The following is a 6,036-nucleotide window of genomic DNA, read 5'->3' on the forward strand; positions in this document are numbered from 1 at the left end:
TGTAGGGTCTGGTAAAAAATTGAGAAAGTTATGCAAAAACTACGATGTACATTGCTTAGAGATCTATATAACCATCTCCGAGGAAGACACGTGGTTTTAAGAGAGAACGGGTCTAGTATGAAGATGAAGCGACAGATGTTTCATCCATTTGCATTGGATTTTTCCTGCACTCAAGATACACCATTACATGATTCATTTCAAAAATTGGCATTTTCTGGAATTCGTTTGTTGTATTTAAGTCATTAAGTGCATTTCTAGACATTTAGCGTATATAATTAAAATCGGAACTACATGTGGTTCAAAAGGTTAGCAAAATTGGGTTGAAAAAACATATTTATGTTCGTGTGTCTATGCTTAGGTCTTATACAAGAAAAGGAAAGGAATTCCAAATATGAGGGTGCCAAGACACGACCCCGAACATGAAGTTTTTTTTAATTCCAAAAAATGAAAATGAACTCCAAAAGCATGAAAATTGGCATGGTGACATCATATGATCCATGTATGGCATCGTAAAAATTTAAGAAAGTTTCGCAAAATTTATGACATACATTGCTTAGAAATCGAACCATTTCCGAAGAAGAAACATGGTTTCGAGAGTGAACAGGTGTAGTTTGAAGGCGAAGCGATCGATGCTTCATCAGTTGGCATTGAAATGTTTTCTACACTCAAGATACACATTAACATGATCCATGTCAAAATTTGGCATCTTTCCGAGACTTTTTGCTATATTTAAGCTATTAAGTGCATTTATAGACCTTTAACGAATATATATCAAATTTGAACTGCACGTGATTGAAAAGGCTGGCAAACTATGTTCATATATTTGCCTCCAAATAAAGTAGAAAAAATAGATTCCCTTCTATTTATTCTTCCAAGAACTAAGTAAAATTTGTAGAAGAAAAATAAGTAAAAGAAATAAAAAAACAAAAAACATAAAAATAGAAGCATGTTCGTTTTGAAACAAGGACTTCTTTGCAATGCTAAGGGCATGTAAAATGGTTGATAAAATAGTCTTATCTTAAATCTTGCATGTAATTTAGAGATGACAAAAAACATGTCTACAATGGGTCATCTCTTAGCTTTATCTTCAATAACTAATTATTCCTAAAAACATGGTGAGACATACTCCCTCCGTCCGGAAATACTTGTCTAAGAAATGGATGTACCTACATGTAATTTAGTTCTAGATACATCCATTTTTATCCATTTCTCCGACAAGTATTTCGGGACGGAGGGAGTATTATGTTAAGAGATCATCTCTTGTCTTCTCTTAAATAAGACTAGCAAAAAGGCCCGTGCGTTGCAACGGAAGAAAAAAAAATACCACACGCTCTTTATTTGCGAAAAGTGGTCTATAATTTGTAGCTACGGCCCAAACAAAGATGGTCTTAACCTATAAAAGCGCAGTTTAAGATTCTATAGGTGTTCTATTTCAACACGGCTTACATGTAGATTTCATCCGTAGAAAGAAACGGGCATGTGATCATGCATTATTCATGTCATGTTCAGAATGGGGTGTTGTTACGGGCGAGTAAAGGAAAACGACAAAAACAAACGATGGCACATTAGCACACTACGGAGACATGTGTGCATCAATGACAGTTTTCGGTTTAAAAATCACCAACTTATGGTAAGTCTTGAACAGTTTTTTCACATGCATATTTCTTAAATACATGAAGAGTTGTTAAAACGGGTGTTCAAAAGATACATGATTTTTTAATCATAAAAGAGATTTTTTTTGTCTGGAAAAGAACATTTTTGTATGGTCTCATGTGGACGCAGGTACTTGCACCCCTATTTCATCACTATTTCTTGACATACATGTCATCGTTATTGGTCCCTATTTCATCACTATTTATATCTTAAAAAACTTGTCTTTTATTTTATTTTTTGTCATGCATGCCTCCTTTTTACTATTTTTCATGCATGTCCCCTCATTTTTCTTCTTATATACAGGAGAATAGCACAACATGTCATCATTATTGGATCTCCTCTGCATTTTCTCTATTATTTCATTTATAGCAGACATACCATCTTTATTGGGTCGTTCTTTTATTTCTTGTCATGCATGTCCTTATTTATTGGGTTTCTCTAGCAAATTTATCTTCAATTTCATGTCCAATCGTGATTTTGCCAAGGTGTTCATCCACAATCTGAATTAGTGCCGGTATATCAATCCTGATTTTGCCAAGGTGTTCATCCTCAATCTGAATCAGTACCGTTATGAAAAAAAGACGGAAAATGCATTATTGATTAACAGTGCCTAGGTACAATAATATCATATTCAGATGTTACATATTTTTCTAATCAAATTTCATATATAACATGTTAAATTTGGAGTTATGGCTTAGAAGATATGAGTATTTTAAAATACATTTAATATGTACTGCGGGTTTAATGCAAGAAATATTAGGTTTTTTTTAATAAAATAGCAAAACGGACTAAGAATATCTATTTCTTTTATTAGTAGGTATAGATAAGACAAGTCTTTTCTTATGACTTCTCTCTTCTCCACCTCATCATTTATCCTACGTGGCATTCTAAAGATAAAACCATTGTACATGCCCTAATGTCACAAAACTACTTACTAATCCGCGATTTTAGTCTAAAACACACACGGGACTTTTTATAGCTACAGAAGATTTTACTATCCTGCTGCGTTCTTCTCTCAATAAAAAAACCCTGCTGCGTTCTGATTTGACGAACCAGCCCTCCCACGGTTCACCCGTCTCCACCGTCCATTCTTACCCGATCCAACGGTTCCTGCTCATTCTATCCTCTGTCTCTGCTTTCCCTGCTTCTTATCCTCTCACTGTCACGAACGCCAGCACCATGCCAGCAGCTGCCGCGCCCAATCGTCGGACGCCCTCGCCCCCACCTCCCACCGCAGCGGCGGGGCAGCACACCGGTGAGCCGCGCCTCGCGTCGCCTCTCTCTCCCCTGCTCTCATCTCTCATCTCTCCCCTGCTCTCATCTCTCATCTCTCCATCTGCCTCTCCTTGCAGCAGTGGAGGCCGAGCACCCATGGCGTCGCCCGAGCTCACCTCCTAGCCGCCGTTCCCCTTCCAATTTGTGTGGATCCGGCCGAATCTGGAGGCCAGCGCCCCGTTCCGGACCTCCCCACCTTGCCTGGGTCGTCAGCCATCGCGGCGCCGTCATCTCACTCGCGTAATCTAGGGCCACCGCTGCGTGGGCTCCTCTGCGCCTGGAGGAGACAACCCCACACCGTTGCCTCCCCACACTAGCAGCAGCAGCGAACGCGTCGGCAAGGTCGTCTCCGGCGGCGTCTTTATTTTCTTGAAATCATTTTAAAGAAGTTTGCAGATCTATGGCCAGAAAAGCCATGGCGATGAACTCCGATTGACTTCCCGTGAGCGCTGGGCGGCGCTTCATGTGGTGGATGCAGATTAGTACAGCTCCGGACAGAGTAGTAGGCCAGATCGGGAAAAATATGATTTCAAGTTGTTTGCTGTGTATTTCTTCCTTTTGATAAAAATATGTTATCTGTTTGGTATGTTTATGCAATTTCCTTTTTTATTTATAAGGTGATGAGCATATATAATCAGAAATATTCTTATTGACTTACTAAAGTTTTCGTGGACAAAGAGAAACAAAGGGATGGGCTAATGTCTCAGTTGAAATTAGTGATCCTTGGCTAACCTGAAATTTAATGGGCTAAAATTCTTTATAATAGGTCAACAGAGTTGAAATTAAGTGGGCCAAAATTTCTAAATGGGCTGCCATGCCAGATCCATGTTGGCTGCCATATCAGATGATGACATGGAATGTATGACTAACGCCGTTATCTCACGGTAAACTGTGACGGTCAAGAACCGTCATGGATCCATGATGGTTCTGGCGATCCGTCAAGGAGTGCATGATGGTCAAATTATGACGCGATATACATGACGGATTTCACATCCGTCATGATTGACCTACCTTGACGGTTTTGCGCACATATGTGACAGTTTGAATCCGTCATGGATTAACACATTTCTTGTAGAGGTGTTCACTTGAAGGAAATATGCCCTAGAGGCAATAATAAAGTTGTTATTTATATTTCCTTATATCATGATAAATGTTTATTATTCATGCTAGAATTGTATTAACCGAAAACTTAGTACTTGTGTGAATACATAGACAAACAGAGTGTCCCGAGTATGTCTCTACTTGACTAGCTCGTTAATCAAAGATAGTTAAGTTTCCTAACCATAGACATGTGTTGTCATTTGATGAACGGGATCACATCATTAGAGAATGATGTGATGGACAAGACCCATCCGTTAGCATAGCATAAATGATCATTTAGTTTTATTGCTATTGCTTTCATCATGACTTATACATGTTCCTCTGACTATGAGATTATGCAACTCCCGAATCCCGGAGGAACACCTTGTGTGCTATCAAATGTCACAACGTAACTGGGTGATTATAAAGATGCTCTACAGGTGTCTCCGATGGTGTTTGTTGAGTTGGCATAGATCGAGATTACGATTTGTCACTCCGTGTATCGGAGAGGTATCTCTGGGCCCGCTCGGTAATGCTCATCACTATAAGCCTTGCAAGCAATGTGACTAATGAGTTAGTTGCTGGATGATGCATTATGGAACGAGTAAAGAGACTTTCCGGTAACGAGATTGAACTAGGTATGATGATACCGGCGATGGAATCTCGGGCAAGTAACATACCGATGACGAAGGGAACAACGTATGTTGTTGTGCGGTTTGACCGATAAAGATCTTTGTAGAATATGTAGGAGCCAATATGAGCATCCAGGTTCCGCTATTGGTTATTGACCGGAGATATGTCTCGGTCATGTCTACATAGTTCTCGAACCCGTAGGGTCCGCACGCTTAGCGTTCGATGACGATTTGTATTATGAGTTATGTGATTTGATGACCGAAGTTTGTTCGGAGTCCCGGATGAGATCACGGACATGACGAGGAGTCTCGAAATGGTCGAGACATAAAGATTCATATATTGGAAGGTTACATTCGGACATCGGAATGGTTCGGGTCGTTTCAGATAAGTTTCGGAGTACCGGGGGTTACCGGAACCCCCCCGGGAGGTTAATGGGCCACCATGGGCCTTAGTGGAGAAGAGAGAGGGCCGGACAGGAGGTGGCGCATGCCCCCCTTGCTAGTCCGAATTGGACAAGGGGTGGGGGCGGCGGCCCCCTCCTTCCTTCTCTCCTCCTCCTCCCCTCCTTCTCCTAGTGGGAATAGGAAGGGGGGGGGGGCGAATCCTACTTGGACCGGGAGTCCAAGTAGGACTCCCCCCATGGTGCCCCCCTTGGGCCGGCCTACTTGAACCGGAAGCCCTACGCCGGTAACTTTATCATCACCGTCACCATGCTGTCGTGCTGACGGAACTCTCCCTCGGCCTCAACTGGATCAAGAGCTCGAGGGACGTCATCGAGCTGAACGTGTGCTGAACGCGGAGGTGCCGTACGTTCGGTGCTTGGATCGGTTGGATCGTGAAGACGTTCGACTACATCAACCGCGTTACTAAACGCTTCCGCTTTTGGTCTACCAGGGTACATGGACACACTCTCCCCGCTCGTTGATATGCTTCTCCTAGATAGATCTTGCGTGATCATAGGAATTTTTTTGAAATACTACGTTCCCCAACAGTGGCATCCGAGCCAGGTCTATGCGTAGATGTTATATGCACGAGTAGAACACAAAGAGTTGTGGGCGATAATAGTCATACTGCTTACCAGCAACGTCTTACTTTGATTCAGTAGTATTGTTGGATGAAGCGGTCCAGACCGACATTACATGACCACGTTCATGAGACTGGTTTTACCGACGTGCTTTGCACACAGGTGGCTAGTGGGTGTCTGTTTCTCCAACTTTAGTTGAATCGAGTTTGACTACGCCCGGTCCTTGTTGAAGGTTAAAACAGCACACTTGACGAAAAAATCGTGATGGTTTTGATGTGTAGGTAAGAATGGTTCTTGCTAGAAGCCCGTAGCAGCCACGTAAAATTTGCAACAACAAAGTAGAGGACGTCTAACTTGTTTTTGTAGGGCTT

The 6,036-nt window shown here is 41.8% G+C and overlaps 1 long non-coding RNA gene across 1 annotated transcript; it reads left to right on the plus strand.

Annotated features, from left to right (window-relative positions):
- The first annotated feature begins 2,645 nt into the window (after positions 1-2,645).
- Positions 2,646-3,514, plus strand: LOC109743406 (uncharacterized). Its single transcript, XR_002228073.3, has 2 exons — positions 2,646-2,908; positions 3,006-3,514. It is a non-coding gene; the product is annotated as an uncharacterized lncRNA (long non-coding RNA).
- The last annotated feature ends 2,522 nt before the right edge of the window (positions 3,515-6,036 follow it).

The sequence above is a fragment of the Aegilops tauschii genome, chromosome 7 (genome assembly GCF_002575655.3).
Source record: "Aegilops tauschii subsp. strangulata cultivar AL8/78 chromosome 7, Aet v6.0, whole genome shotgun sequence".
NCBI classification, from domain to species: domain Eukaryota; kingdom Viridiplantae; phylum Streptophyta; class Magnoliopsida; order Poales; family Poaceae; genus Aegilops; species Aegilops tauschii.